The sequence below is a fragment of the Megalobrama amblycephala genome, linkage group LG9, assembly GCF_018812025.1.
Source record: "Megalobrama amblycephala isolate DHTTF-2021 linkage group LG9, ASM1881202v1, whole genome shotgun sequence".
Taxonomy (NCBI): domain Eukaryota; kingdom Metazoa; phylum Chordata; class Actinopteri; order Cypriniformes; family Xenocyprididae; genus Megalobrama; species Megalobrama amblycephala.
Genome location: NC_063052.1, coordinates 20,845,300 through 20,862,504, shown reverse-complemented (window position 1 = coordinate 20,862,504; position 17,205 = coordinate 20,845,300).

The following is a 17,205-nucleotide window of genomic DNA, read 5'->3' as shown; positions in this document are numbered from 1 at the left end:
ATCAATGAATCTTGTTCACCCAGTATACGTCTCACCACTCAACACATATCCTCTCCTCATTGGGAAAGACCTGCTTAACCGCTTTGAGCCCTTAATAGACTTCAAACACCTGAAGATATGGACACAAGTCCGTGAGCCTCTGCCCCTCCAGTCAGTAAACCTGAACTAATTGCAGTGTCAAGCCACAGACACCGCCCCCCATCCACTGACTGACGATGCAAGTTCAAAGTCAAGAGCAAGTTCCACTTCAAGCAACAAGAACCAAGACCCATTCCTCTGCTCACTGCAAGCGTCAGACTCAGGTTCCCTCCGAATCATGACTGCCATAAATGTCCAAGACACATCAGTGCCTGATGCAGCATTAGCCCTGTGGGCTGAAAACTCAGCTATCAGCCTGAAGTTCTTCAGAACATTGAAGCAGACAAATCAGAGCATACCACACGTCTCGAAGCATAGCCGCTTCCCTCTCAATCCATGTTCAACAACTATGGCTACCTCCAAGATCGTCTGTGCTGCAGACATACGATGGAATGACAGACTCTTGAGTCACTACTTCCTGGTTGTCCCCAACCTGCCTCATGACATCTACATAGGAGCAGACATCATGGTCCGTCTCAACGCCTGCGTTGACACCGTGAATGATGTCATATGGGCTCCCTTGTCACACCAATTGACATCTTCAGTCAACCTCAAGAATCTTCGGTCTGGTCAAACAATACCAGATGCATGCGCCATGATCAACGAGCAAGAAGCCACAATCCCTGCTTACAGCAAGAGTGTCAGTGTCCGCCTCAACATGCGACCTGGCCAGACCCTTAACAGTAAGCTAGGCTTCTTCCAACCTTCCAGGACCTGCCTAAAACTAGGACTGACCTTGGAAGCCACACCTCTCATAGAAGTGTCATCTCGTGCTGTGTATGTGTTGTTCAACAACTGTACGGCCAAAGACATCAATGTGCCAAAAGCCAGTCACCTGGGATGGCTCATCAACCAGGCGTTCCATGACTTTGAACTGACAGTTCCTGTCATCGGCCACATACCAGTTGAACTAATGTCAGATGAATGCCACAACACCGTAACTTGCACAAAGCCCCATGAGATCATCACCATCACTTCTATTCTGCCAGTGCCTAAAGAAAGTGTCTGCCGATCGCTGTCTACGCTGTGTCAACACAGACTGCAACAGAGTTACCTGTAGAACTGACCGTCAAGACCCACAGTCCCTCGAATGACTCAGAGGAACCCTATGCTGGGTTCAATGCACAAGTCCAACAAATCCTGAGCGAGGCGGATGCCCTCCACAGTGAAATGGATCGCCAAGGACTTAAAGAAGTTCTGTGCAAATACAAGGACTCCTTCGCAAAGGATTCCCTGGACTGTGGCCTGACTGATATCCACATGGTGCGCATCCCAACTCACCCAAATGCGCAACCGACATTTGTGCGGCAGTACAAGATTCCGATAGCATCATACGAATCAGTGCAAGATATCATTGACTCCATGCTACAAAAGGGGGTCATCCGACCCTGCAACAGCACCTACTCCGCCCCGATATGGCCAGTCCTAAAGCCAAACGGCAAATGGCAGCCCACCATTGACTATCGCAAATTGAACCAGCAAGTTCCCTTATCGCGATGGCCTATGACTCAATTGGACCAAGAGATTCCCAAAATCAAAGGCTCCACGATCCTATCCACACTGGACGTCGCTTCAGGATTTTGGACAATCCCTGTCCACCCTGATGACCAACACAAGTTGGCGTTCACCTTTGGCAATCGACAATTCACCTTCACAAGGTGCCCCTTCGGCTATGCCAACTCCCCAGCTGAATTCAACGGATGGAAACAGAACGGATTCAAGACAGCTAACAACAAGCCTGTCAAACATCAGGAACTTTTCCAAGCATGCGATGCCATTGTCACCACACATGACATGATCATCTACTGGAAAAAGGTCCGTGGTCATTCACGCCAACCAGGGCAAGACAAAGATCTCAATGACCAAACCGATGCCCTTGCCAAAGCAGGTGCATCACATGGAGAGCCTTGGAAATTCCCATCCCTCCCACCCAACCCTTCAGTTGCAGCCATAACCCGCCGCCAGCACGCCATTGGTGCGCAAACCCCCGCCTCCTCCCATGTTGACCTCTCACCTCAGTTCACTGCTGATGATCTCCTCACCCTCCAAGCGTCGGATCCAACGCTGCAAACCATTGTCGCTCACATTTCCGACCCGATAACTCATCCCATTTCCACCTCCGACCTATCCAAGTCCTCTGATCTCCGCCATCTTCACTCAATCAAGCACATGCTGCATCTCAAAAACGGCGTTCTCACATATGTCCCTGAGCCCCTAACTGCGCCAAAGCTTGTAGTTCCTCAGAGCCAAAGGGGGATAATGCTGACACACGCCCACGATGCACCATGCGCTGGACACCATGGCGCAAAGGCCACCTATGAAACGCTCAAACAAGTAGCATATTGGCCTGGCATGCAGCAAGATGTGACGGAATACGTAAAAGGATGCCTGGTGTGTTGCCAGTTCCAACCGGCAAACCCAAACCACAGAGCACCACTACAACGGAAATAGATTGGGTAGGACCCCTGCCACGGTCAACCTGGGGTAACAAATACTTCCTCACCGTGGTTTGCGAATTCACAAAGTGGGTAGAGTGTCTCCCAGCTCCCAACGATACAGCAGAAACAACAGCCTGCCTGTTAATGAACCACATCTTCTCAAGATTTGGACTGCCTCTAAGAGTCAACTCTGACCGAGGAACCCATTTCACCGCTGAGGTTATGCAGGATGTATGGAAACTCCTGGGCATACAGGCCAAGCTTCACATAAGCCATCATCCAATTTCCTCAGGGCAGGTCGAACGGGCCAACAAGACAGTGGCAAGCATGTTGAAGAAGTATGTGTCCGCCAACCAAAAGGATTGGGATATCAAGCTCCCTCTGGTACTGATGGCCATCAGGGCCACCCCTCACCGGTCTACCGGAGTAGCCCCATTCGAAATGATGACAGGGCGACAAATGACACTACCGCTACACCTGCTGTACCAACTTGGTGACATGAACCTCGTCACCGCCTACACCACTCACCAGTATCTGGAAGAGTTGCATCAGCACCTGAGAGCGACTTTCGCCTTCGCACAACAAAACCTCCAAAGAAGTGCGGAAGGTCGTAAAGCCTACTACGACAAAAAGGCCTCTTACCAAGAACTCAATGTCGGAGACAAAGTGTGGTACTACAGCTTCGCCCAGCCAAGGCAGAAAGCTCCCCATCGCCTGTCAAAGAAATTCCTACCTCACTGGACAGGACCACATGAGATTGTGGACAAGCTCTCACCTGTCGCCTACCGAATCAAAATCAGACAAGGCCGCAACGAGCCTGTCCTTCGATGGGTCCATCGAAGCCAGATAAAGAGGCACCAAGGTTCCAACCGACAGGAAAAGGGGGAGGTTCAAACCCACTGACACAGACCGACAATCCCCTACTCTACACCACACCACACTAATGACTTTGTCATTCTAGGGAAAGTTTTTTTTTATTTGTCTGGTTTTGTTTTACACAACACTTACACATGCTCCTCCACAGCACTGCTAGGAACAACCTCTAGTAGAAAGGAGTCGCTTCACACGTGACACTCACTTTGCTCTAGTAAACTCAGTGTCCTTGTGTCTCATTGTCTCTTCCTGCTCCAATGTCTAAAGGACTTCTTAGCTCATCAGCAATAAACTAATCAGAACTCATCACGTGGATCTGATCACATTAAATCTATTGATTCTCTCACAAAACCCTCTTGTATTATCGGACAGAACAGGAAAAGACCCATCAATGGATTTAAAGACGAATCTGTCCTATCAATACCTCCCTTGTGTGAGCAATCCATCCTGACCCGCTCACTCGTGACTCCGGTCAAAGTTTAAACTATGCTTAAGGACTCAATCTTGAATCTCAAAAGGGACAATTGTCGATTACTTAAAATATTAACTATATCTAGAATAACGCATGATATGATGGGATTACTAACATGTTGGAGTCAATGCATTATATGTTGGTATTCCCGTATGCATTTTCTTTCTCTTGTAATCATTGTTTTTAATTAGGTCAGTCTAGTAATATGTGTGGAAGAAGTGTGTCATGTTTGAGTTCTAAATGCAGAATTTATAATTCTCTGTAATTCTGTGTGAATGAAACATTGAAATTCAGTATCAGGAAAATATTAAGAAACATTATAAAGTTGTTAATAAAACAGGAGAATGTTCCACAGATATCACGCGATGTGATCAATAGACAATAGACGAGGCGTGTCTAATCTCCGTAGCAACGTCTCATTGGAGGATCGCTCCTTTAAAACTATGCTGTCCAAACAAGCTAGTGCTGGAAGTCAGAAAAAGCCAGAAGTCGGTCAGAAATCGCTCGAAATCGGTCAGAAGCCGGACTGAAGCACAGTCGTTGAAGCCCGTTAGCCGAAGCACCGCTACTTTGACCACGGCAGAAAAGTCGCATGGGTCATTGATAACTGATTGACCGGGGATGATTTTCCATCAAACACCCGACTTCAACCACGAGCTGCGCCGCTGATCATTCGACAGCCGTCACATCCACACTCCAAAACACTTCATGAAATATCTGACCAAAGTCTCCCAAGAAGAGAGCCGCTCAAGCCAGACGCTCAGAACAGCGCACCACACCAGCCAGCAGCATCCTTCAAAGCTTCCGCGCAACCCACAGGGCTTTCCCGAGAAGACGTCACCTGAAAGACAGCCAATCCAGAACGGGATTCCGCTGTACACGAGTCACGGAACAACCCGATTACCTCAGCTGTCACAGCAAACGCAGGTACAAGCAAACTTCTCTCTCTCTTGCTGGAAACTGGTGAAACTCCTTTAAACCTAAAGAATCAAGCCAAAGCTCTGCTTTTGTGATTTTCCTCAGGTTATGAGTTAAGTTAGCACTGAACTTGGGACTTTTCATAACTCATCAACTCCGCGAATGTGTGTGCATGTATGTATGTGTGTGTGTGTGTGTGTGTGTGTGTGTTTAGCCTTAGTTTCCTGTAATCATTAGAAGTAGTCAATAAATCTTGTTTTGATTTTCACATATACGAGTTTCTTGTGCTGTGTGTCAAATTACTGCCTTAAACGTAAAAGATCAAGTTACCTCTTGCTTATAATATAATAATTACAATAATAACAATAATCATAATAAAATATTGTTACTGTTGGCCGCAGAATAATATTTTATCCAGAATTGGTAAAATACTCTAACCTCAATTTTCGCTGGACGAATAATTGATGAAGTGTTAAATATTAATTCTGAATCATTTACAGTGAATCATTTACAGTTGATTCAACTCTTATTCCCTGTAACAATTAAATTGAGCTAATAAATAGGCTAAGTCCTTACAGTAGAATAGGAAAGGCATAGGACATACAGCGAAAGCTTTTTGAAGAATAAGGAAGACGGAAGCACTCGCCAGGCGATCATTTGTGTTTATAAAGCAAATACATTTGAATTTTTTAGAAAATGAGAGATCGTTTCGCTAGATAAGACCCTGATTCCTCGTCTGGTATTGTTTAAAGCCCTTTGAAGCTGCACTAAAACTGTAATTTTGACCTTCAACAGTGGAGTCCTTTGAAGTCCACTATAAGGAGAATAATTATGGAATGTTTTCATCAAAAACCTTAATTTCTTTTTGACTGAAGAAAGAAAGACATGAACATCTTGTATGACATGGGGGTGAGTAAATTTTTCAGAGCTTTGCGAATCAAATCAGTGGCTCGGAGCGCCAAAGTCACATGATTTCAGCAGTTTAGCTGTTTGATAGGAGATCCGAGTCACTGATTTGATTCGTAAAGCTCCAAAGCAGTATTTTGAAATCGCCCATCACTATATTGTTGAAAAGTCGCTATTTTGGCTTTTGGCGCACAAAAAGTATTCTCGTCGCTTTATAATATTAATGTAGAACTACTGAACTCGCATGAACTGTTTTAAATATGTTTTAGTATCTTTATGGATCTTAAGAGAGGAAATGTCATTGCTTTGAATGGAGGCATCACTGAGCTATCGGATTTAATCAAAAATATCTTCATTTGTGTTCTGAAGATGAATGAAGGTCTTACGGGTGTGGAACAACATGAGGGTGAGTAATAAATGACATTATTTTAATTTTTGGGTAAACTAACCCTTTAATGATATCTGTTTTGAATGAAACTGAATGCACTTTTAGCACCAAGTAGCAACATGATTTTGCAGTAATGTTTCCACTGACTTGTTTTTCCAATGAGCATGGGTTGGTTAAATGACAAGGGGTGACTGTTTCTTCTCATTATGTTTTAATATGAATTGTTTTGTTCTAAATAGTCAGAACTTTTTTTAATGGATAAGCTGGAGCAAATAGTTTAAGCAAGATAGGCAGCATGTCCAGAAAACATGGGAATTCCTTCAATATTGTTTACAGCTAAAGTGTATTATTTTCCATAATGTTTGATTGTTTCAAATGGGTTTCTTAAACACTCCCCCTTTCTAACACTAGATGATCAAACAGCTAGTCCCCTCCCCATATACCCCCACAGGCCTATATTTCCCCAAAATCAGTTAAGGGCTTAGCATTCATTTAGACCATTTGTTTGTACAATCTACTTATGCTTACAATGCTTTTGGGAAACGCAGCCCAGAAACGTGCAGAAATGCACGTTTAATCTACATAAGAATAAATATTTTGTCATAAAAAAATACAGTTCAGCTTTAAAAAGCATCCCAGGATGCACACAATGCAGTAGTTTGAAAAAATGAATTCACAAACAGAAGATTTACTATATGTATATGACAATGAATTAATATAATACAAACAGTATGCCACACAGTGACATTCTAGAGCATTCTGTGTTTTCAACTTTATTGCAACCCAGGCAGCACCCCTGAGCATATGGAAATGACTGAATTTGGTGTGTAAGAACTTGACTGGTCCAGGCCTGAACCCTGTTAAACACCTTTGAGATGAACTGGAAGAAAGTGCCAGGTTTTATCACCCTATTAAATGTTCAGCAAAACTCAAGAGCTTAGAATTCTCTAGAATTGTATTGCATGGTGTAGCATTAAGATTTTTTCCACTCTAATTATTGGAATATAGCCACAATGCACTCTTTCTCTGTATTATACTGATGCTAGATACAGAAAAGGATTGTGGATTAAAGATATACTAAATGCCCACACATATTATACAGTATATATTTTTTTTTAGGTTCAGTGCCTAATCCAGCTCTGTTCCACCTCCGCTTCTGAAGAAAATATTTCCAGAAAAATACTGCCATAGAATGATAAGATTGTGTAGCCTGTAATGGCATTTTTAATCTTGTGTTAAGTACTACTTGTGGATTTAAACTAAATGCATAATTAAGACTCTGTTTAAAAACTAAACATCAGAGACTTCAATTACTCTCAATTGTTTCATTGTGCAAGATGTAGTGATTCATGCACAGTTTCCTCCTAATTTTCTCACAGAGATTATTCACCAAGTCAAGGAAAAGCTACCGATGTTGCTTTTGGGTTTAGCAGCAGTTATCATGGTAGGGGGTTAAAATGAAGTATGGAAAGTTATTGCATACAAGCACACAAAGGCTAATGATAATAACACACTAGTAATAAATTAATCAGATCCTGACCTTCTTGTTGTAAAAACAGTGGGTGTTATCATTAACAAAGAGCTGTGGTCAGTTTCAACAAATAAAATTATTATTACCTTATACTAATCACTGTTTAATGCTACTGCTTGCTGTCATTATGTTATCTTTAAATACCCCAACAGAAGCTTTTGAAAGTAATATTCTGATCAACTAAGGTCAAAATATATTTGACATACGGTGCTCAGCGTAAATGAGTACACCCCCTTTAAAAAGTAACATTTTAAACGATATCTCAATGAACACAAAAACAATTTCCAAAATGTTGACAAGACTATGTTTAATATAACATCTGTTTAACTTATAACATGAAAGTAAGGTTAATAATATAACTTAGATTACACATTTTTCAGTTTTACTCAAATTAGGGTGATGCAAAAATGACTACACCCCACAACAAAAACTACTAAATCTAGTACTTTGTATGGCCTCCATGATTTTTAATGACAGCACCAAGTGTTTTAGGCATGGAATGAACAAGTTGGCGACATTTTGCAACATCTATCTTTTTTCCATTCTTCAAGAATGACCTCTTTTAGAGACTGGATGCTGGATGGAAAGTGATGCTCAACTTGTCTCTTCAGAATTCCCCATAGGTGTTCGATTGGGTTCAGATCAGGAGCCAATGAATCACTTTCACCCTGTTCTTCTTCAGAAATCCAACAGTGGCCTTAGATGTGTGTTTAGGATCATTGTCATGTTGGAAAAGTGCACGAGGACCAAGGGCACGGAGTGATGGTAGCATCTTCTCTTTCAATATAGAGCAGTACATCTGTGAATTCATGATGCCATCATTGAAATGCAGCTCCCCGACACCAGCAGCACTCATGCAGCACCACATAAGGACACTGCCACCACGAGGTTTCACTGTAGGCACCATTCATTTTTCTTTGTATTCCTCACCTTTGCAACACCATACAGTTTTGAAGCCATCAGTTCCAAAAACATTTATCTTGGTCTCATCACTCCAGAGTATATAGTTCCAGTAGTCTTCATCTTTGTCAGCATGGGCCCTGGCAAACTCTAGGCGGGCTTTTTTGTGCCTGGGCTTTAGGAGAGACTTCTTTCGTGGACAGCACCCATGTATGCCATTCCTCTGCAGTGTACACCGTATTGTGTCACAGGAAATAGTCACCCCAGTTTGGCTTTCTACTTCTTTAGATAACTGCAGCGAATTTGAATGCCGATTTTCTTCAACCCTTCTCATCAGAGTATGCTCCTGTCAAGGTGTTAACTTTCGTGGACGACCTGGACGTCTCTGTGAGATGGTTGCAGTAATCATTTTAAAAAAATTTTTACCACTTTTGCTACAGTATTCTGACTGATAAGTAAAGCTTTGCTGATCTTCTTGTAACCTTCACCTTTCTGCTGTAAAGAAATTATTTTCTCTCTCAGGTCTTGTGACATTTCTCTTCCATGTGGTGCCATTGTTGACAGCATGAAATGGGAAGGGATTTTAACACCCTTTTATAGTCAACTGTCTGCTGGACACCTGTATTATGAATAATTAGACTCACCTGTGGTTGAATTCTTGTTAAATTAGACCTAAACCTAGGAGCTTGAAGAAGGATTTCCAGACTCGTGAGGTGAACTGTGATCCATGGTCAGATACAATATCTTCAGGCAGTCCATAGTATCTGAAAACACAGTTAAACATGATTTCAACAGTTTCCATTGCTGTCGGAAGTCCTCGCAGGGGAATCAGACGACAGGACTTTGAGAACCAATCCACCACCACCACGATACAGGTGCATCCGTTGGAGACTGGAAGGTCTGTGATGAAGTCCACTCCTAGGTGTGACCAGGGGCAGTTTGGAACGGGCAGAGGTTGTAATTTCCCAGAGGGAAGATGACGTGGGCTCTTCGAGATGGCACATTCCCTGCACCCTTGCACGTACCTCCTGACGTCAGCTGCCATGTTGGGCCACCAGAAGCATTGTTTTAACAACGAGAGGGTTTCATTGACCCCTGGGTGGCCAGTGCCCAGGGAAGTGTGTGATGCGTGAATGAGGGGAGTGCGCCGTGTCTGGGTGATGTACTGCAAACCTTGGATGAATCTTTGGTAGAAATTGGCAAAACCCAGGAATCTTTGCAGTTCTTTAACGGAAGTGGGGATAGGCCAGTCCTTGATCGCGGAGACCTTCCTCTCGTCCATGCGGATGCCACTGCAATCGATGTTGTACCCAAGGAACTGTACTGAGGGCTGGTGGAAGATGCATTTCTCGGCTTTGAGGAAAAGATTGAAAGCCCTCAGGTGTTGCAGGACCTCTGCAACGTGGCGGCGATGGTCGGCCAGGCTCCAGGAGTAGATCAGGATGTCGTCGATGTAGACCAGAACTGACTTGTGCAGGAACTCCCGGAGCACCTCATGTATGAAATCCTGAAATACGGAGGGGGCGTTGACGAGTCCATACGGCATCACTAGATACTCGTAGTGGCCGGTAGGGGTCACAAAAGCTGTCTTTCATTTGTCCCCCTCATGTATTCGGATGAGGTTGTACGCGCTGCAGAGATCCAACTTGGTGAACACAGTGGCACCGCGGAGATGTTCCAGCGCTGATGGGACGAGAGGAAGTGGGTATCTGAATTTGATTGTGATCTTGTTTAAAGCTCTGTAATCTATGCAGGGCTGCAAGCCTCCGTCCTTCTTCGCCACGAAAAAGAAGCTTGAAGCAGCAGGGGAAATAGATGGACGTATGTAGCCTTGAGTTAGAGCTTCGGTGATATAGTCTTCCATGGCCTTCTCCTCCGGGATGGAGAGGGAATAGATTTTCCCTCTGGGCACTGGCTCACAGGGAATCAGATCTATGGCACAGTCCCATGGCCGGTGTGGAGGCAGCGTGGAGGCCTTCTTAGGACAGAAGACATCGCTGAAGTGGGAGTAACATGCAGGATGGATGTCTGTTGAGCAATTTTCAAGTGGACTTTCCACAGACGTAGCACAGACTTGGACTTCTTCAGAACGTGGGAGACTTGGAACAGGAAACTCGGGAAAACAGTCATTAAAACATTGGTTACCCCACTTCAGGATCTCTCCCGTCCTCCAGGAGATAATGGGGTTGTGCTGCTCTAGCCAGGGGCGCCCTAAAATCACGTCAGCAGTTGAATCCTCCAGAACCAGCAGATGGATTTCCTCCATGTGAAGAATGGCGACTTGAAGTTGAATAGGGCCGACACTGTAGCGCACTTGACGTAAAGGTCTTCCTGTCACCGAGTGGATTTGGTAGGTTTTCGGCGTGGCTGTTGTTTTGAACTGAAGCTGGCGGCAGAGGGCTCCGGAGATGAAATTCCTGGCTGACCCAGAGTCGAGGAGAGCATTAACTGGAAGACAGAAGTCGGCAGCAGTAAGGTTTACAACAATGGTGAGCGGTTTCATCTTATTCAACGTAGGCATGATAACACTCACCACGGGTCGCATGGGGCGAGTGGGGCATTCAGCAATGTAATGCCCAGCTTGACCACAGTACAGGCAGAGATTCTGGGTCAGCCTTCTCTGCCGCTCAGCTGAAGAGAGACAGGAATTTTCAATTTGCATGGGTTCGTTGGCTGGTTCTGGGAGGTTGACCGATTCTGGATGGCGGAGGATGGATGGGAAGAGTGACTGGCCCTGGTCTTCTTCAAGACACGACTGCATAAGAGTGGCGAACCTGATGGAGAGTTGGATAAATTATTCGAGCCTGATGGAGTCCTCGTATACAGCAAGATGCAACCGCACACGGGGGTCCAGACCTTGATGGCAGGTGGCGATGAGGGCTTGCTCGTTCCAACCACTTGATGCAGCTAGGGTTCTAAACTGGAGAGCATAATCAGTCACAGACATGGAACCTTGTTTGAGAACCTTGTTTAATTGGTCAAATAAAGTAACCTGTATGAGTAGTAATTCAGCACTTGCATTTGTTTTATTTGAATGAAATAAAATAATGTGAATTTAAGTGATCAAATGTAACTGTAACAAAGTTTAAGTTCAGGGAAGATGGAGCTCATACGTTAAACATAACTTTAATCATTAAATAATCAACAAAACTAATGATTGGCACTAGCAGCTGACCTGCCCTGCTTCATACCACAGTAATGTTAATAAAACTTCAATACATTAGCTCACTCATGAACATGATTTCTGCCTAGGTCCTGTCAGATTGCTTTCCAGTGGCTGTGGAGGTGAAGACGACAACTCCCATGATTCCACACTCATTCATGGCGTCATCAAGCAACATCTTTGTTATTGTTTTGAAAAAGCGACCTCTAGTGGCAAAACTTACAAACTTTGCCTTTAACTGATATTTTGACATTTTATTTTACTGTTTTATTTTTAGTGTATTTTTTTTGCAAGTGAAATATATTTTAATTTAAATTATCATTTTTTTTTTCTTTTCAGTTGCATTGATTCATTTGTTGTCTTTATTTCTTCCATTAAAATATTATTTCAAGCCTTGACTACAGTAGCGCTGTCACATATGGCTCATCATTGGAAAAGAAGACATTGCAGCACTACTAAAACATTAAGTTATTCAATAGTGATGGTTGGTTCCCATAACAGTAAGAGTAATAGGCTAGTATAAGTCATTTCAAATTATTTTTATTATTTGGAGTAAAGGATGGTCATTTACTTGATAATAATGCATCGCTAGGCATTTTATTAATTTCTCTCTGTAAAATTTTAAAGGTGCCCTCGAATGAAAAATTGAATTTATTTTGCCATAGTTAAATAACAAGAGTTCAGTACATGGAAATGACATACAGTGAGTCTCAAACTCCATTGTGAACCATTGGTTATATGGAAGAAAAATTGGTTCCTGTCCCAGGGCCCTGTGTTAGGAGCTCAGTGTCGTCGAACTACTCTCACGACAGATGCTTCTCTCACAGGCTGGGGAGCGGTAATGGAAGGCTGCTCAGCTCAGGGTCTGTGGAGGGACCATCAGTGCTTCTGTCATGAGTGTGCCACAGTTTCACACTACAGGCATTTGCTATTATGGCGTTTTGGTATATCGTTCCCAAAGCGATCCTATTGGACGCAGTGTGGAGTTCCCTCGAAAGGGAACGTCTCAGGTTATGACTATAACCATAGTTCCCTGAGAAGGGAACGAGACACTGCGTCCCTTTGCCATACTCCCTGCATCCCTGTGATCGATTTGCTTCGGCAGTTTAGCTGAAGCCGGTCTGGCCGGATGTGTATTTATCCTTTCCTGGTCGTGACGTCACCCGCCCGTGACATTCACTCTCGCCATTGGCTAAGTTGACATACGTGCATCAGACGCAATCACGCTGACGGCGTTCCCAAAGCGATCCTATTGGACGCAGTGTCTCGTTCCCTTCTCAGGGAACTATGGTTATAGTCATAACCTGAGACGTTTTACCATATATCTAAAATAGGTTAACTATAAGATTTAATAAAAAACTGTAAAAGGTAAATTGGAAAATTTGCATCTTTATAGCCACAGTGGTGTACAAATTATACACTTTACCTTTAACCTCATAGTTTTGTTTTTCTACCTAGCAAACACTATTTCCTTCATGAAATGGAAATCTAGATCTATAAGCAATGCGTGTGTTCAGTTTTATTGGAATTTATTCCTCTTCAGTTGCTTCATCAACATTAAAAGCACCCAACTTGAGTATATGAGCGATGTGGGGTGCAAAGGAATGGCAGAGTTGCATGATTTTGCTTGGGATGAGGAAAGCTTTTTTCTTTTCTTTTTTTTTTTCTGCAGCATCAAAAAGGAATTGCTCTATAATTGATCAGATACTGCAACATCATTCACAACAAAACAGATAGAACTAAAGTAAATGGAAGGCAATGAGTAATTAGAGAGACTGCTGCTATTCCAATTAAAATAATTAAACTATGTCATTGTATGTTTTTCACAGCAGGCCATAGACTTGCAGTCAAAGAGATTTCAATTTTGTCCAATGTTGAAAATGCAGAGTGTACTGGCGTTGACTACAGGGTACTAAATATAGATGTTCTGATTTGGTACTTGGCCTGAGAACCAGTGTTCTTTGACAATTACTAAATTTTATTAATTTGTAGACAAATAGCTGCAGTGAGTATGGTAAATATGGTAATTTGTAATTTTTTTTCACCCCAGAGTAATTACCACCTAATCATTTCTTCTTATGATTGTCACACAGACATCCAGCGCTTACTTCTCACTCTTACCACCTTCCAACAGTGTATCATTTCACGTCAATGGCATTTACACTAGAGTGGTTTTTATGTCTAACATTTATCAAAACAGAGCTGCCTGCAGTTCACAAAGTAGAGACGTTTTTACAATCATAAGGAAGTAATTTCCCCTGATTTGCAAAACAGGGTCCCTCATTTGAGATATAACAAGTTGTATGTCTTTTTAAGCATTTGTGGTGAAATTGTGCAGGGTTGAAAAGCAATTAGCAAAATACATAATACACAAAACAAAGAGTTTCAAAGACACCAGAAATACTAGGTTTGTGGAACAGGAGCCACATAATCTATGATCACCTGTGCAGATTGTTGCACAATATATTTGTATATTGTACATGATATTTGTACATGATAATGGATGGATAGTAGTGATGTCCGGTTCGCGAACGAATCGTTCTTTTTAACCGGTTCTTTTCAGTGAACCGGTTGAACCAGTTCACCAAATTGGTCTGAATCGTTCCAAACAGTTCGCATCTCCAGTAAGCAAACATGAATCCACAAATTACTAAAGTTACTCACTTTTTGACGTGCCTGACACTACCTCTCGAAATAAACCAACATCCCTGAGTTATTCAGTTACTCCAACAGTACAGTGACTTAACCTGCTGTAAAGAGAGAACTGATGATGATGGGCACGAGCTGCAGAGCAGCTGATATGAGTGCGCATGCGTGGCGCACACGAACGAACATACACGGCCTGTCACGGTTCTCGTTCTCGAGTCAAGAACCGGTTGCAACGGTTTTCGGATCATCAGTACACAACCGAGAACCGCTTCTTTCGGACATGTCCGATTTGAGAACCGGTGAGCTGATGATACTGCGCATGCGTTTAACTTTTCAAGTGAACGAAAAGCACGTTAGTCAAGTTGTTGAACATCGGACAGTGTGATAATATAAAACATACTGAAAATATAACGTTTATTGTGCTTTTCCAAATACACCATAGCAGATTAATGGCATAAAATGCTGTACATAATACTGTACATAATAAACTACATGCCCACATGAACATAATATTTTGTACACAGATCAAACTAATGTTCAGAAATAGTTCTACAAATTCATTTTTCTATATTAATATTATTTAAAAAGCAATATAGTTAAAGTTGTGCAGTTGTGCTTTCAAGTTATTTTTTTTTTTTTTAAAGAGTGAAAACAATTAGATTTATCAAACATTTATTTGTTTCATAAATAATCCATGGACAGCTTTAATTTCTAAACAAGGTGACATAAAGATAAAAAATGACGTAATCAAACTACAGCGAGAGCAAACAAGCGACTCCTTTTGAATCGCTCTCGCGGTTCTCGAATCTCAATCTCGTTCTCGGTTAGAATCGGTTGCAACGGTTTTCGGATCATCAGTACACAACCGAAGAACCGCTTCTTTCGGACGTGTCCGATTTGAGAACCGGTGAGCTGATGATACTGCGCATGCGTGATTCAGCTTGTGATCTGAAGCTACCGAACAGTAACATCACAGCACCGGTTAACTAGGACAACTGATGCTATGAGAGGACTCGAATGAGGGGCCAATCTGGCAAAACGTAAGTTTAATTAAACATAATGTAAGAGGATCATGATGAAGACTAATTTATTCACTTTATAACTGTAAAACTTTGTTTGCACATCACTGCCTGTATGTGTTTGGATGCTTTCCCTGCTGAAAAAAACAATAGAAACCATTACAGAAATTGTAATGGTTTTAATGGTTTTAATGGAAACTGTAATGGTCCTAGTGGGTCTATATGGGCAATTTGCTTTTTTCTATTGGTGGCATGTTTTGCCTATTTGCCTGTAATGGTTTTAATGGAAAATGTAATGGTCCAAGTGGGTTTCTATTGGTAATTTGCTTTCCTCTATTGGTAGCATATTTTGCCTATTGGATACCATTAAGGACCAATAGAACATCTTTGGCAACCTATAGATTACACGTTTGTATCTACTGGACACTAGTATGAACCATTAGAACGCCAATAAATTGAGTGGTTTCTTTACTTTGATTTAATGATGTACACATACACAATTTAGGCTATATGCAGATTTATTTATTTTTACAATTATTACAACACAACAAAATATATTAAATATGACACACAAACTAAATCTTAGCTCATTTTCAATTGTTTAATGGTATTAAGCTTATCCTTATGTAATATATATAGAAATTATACTGTTAAATATATGTTTTGTTTAATAGAATTCACACAAAATTGTTCATTCATATAGGTCATGGGTCAACATAACTTTTCATTTTGTCCCATTTTCCCTTTTGCAGTGTAACCGCATGGGAGACAATGTCATAACTTTGTTTTAAAAACTGGGTGGGACAGGAGTGTGTGTGTGGCCTGGTAAACCCTACATTATGGGGATAAAATGTCCCCACAAAGATAGCAATATCTGAAATCCTTGTCCGTGTGGGGACATTTTTCATACTAAGTGATGTTTTTTAAAAATGTAAAATGCAGAATGTTTTCTGTGATGGGTAGGTTTAGGGGTAGGGTTAGTGTAGGGGGATAGAATATACAATTTTTACAGTATAAAAACCATTATGTATATGGAAAGTCCCCATAAAACATGAAAGCACAACGTGTTTGTTTGTGTGTGTACAAAAATAACATAACGATATCCAGAAATCAATTTTAATTTATCAACATAGAACTCAAGTTTAATGTGATTTCATCCTTCACCCACTAAGTGTGGGTTTTCTGTGGGGCTGTGTGGGCAAGAGCAAACTCTTTGGGGCCCCATGAAAACCCACACAGGCCCCCAGTTGGTTAGCCCATGTGGGGCCCTTAGCTCCGGGGCCCCTAGCTGGTTTACTGTGGGCAACCCCCCATGTTCACAGCACAGTACAAATTAAATCATTGTTTTATGATTAAATGCTCAAGGCACAGGGTTAATCAAACTATTTTTAACAATCTAGTAAAATGTCACCGATGTCATTACATTCAATTGCCCATCCCATAACTAAAACTGCACACAGTCAACAAGATGGCAAGACAAGTACTGTCTTTACCTGTTTGTTTGTAGCTGCTCCCAGACCAATAAATTTATTTGATTAAAAATACAAACAAAAACAGTAATATTGTGAAATATTATTCCAATTTAAAACAGCTGTTTTCTATGTCAGTATACAGTAAAGTCAGTATACAGTTGGGGGATAGAAATAAAATTAATCAATACTTTTATTCATCAAGGATGAGTTAAACTGATCAAAAGTTACAGTAAAGACAATTATAATGTTAGAAAATATTCTATTTTAAATAAATGCTGTTCTTTTGATCTTATTCATTGAAGAATTTTGAAAAAAAAATTGTACAACTGTTTTCAACA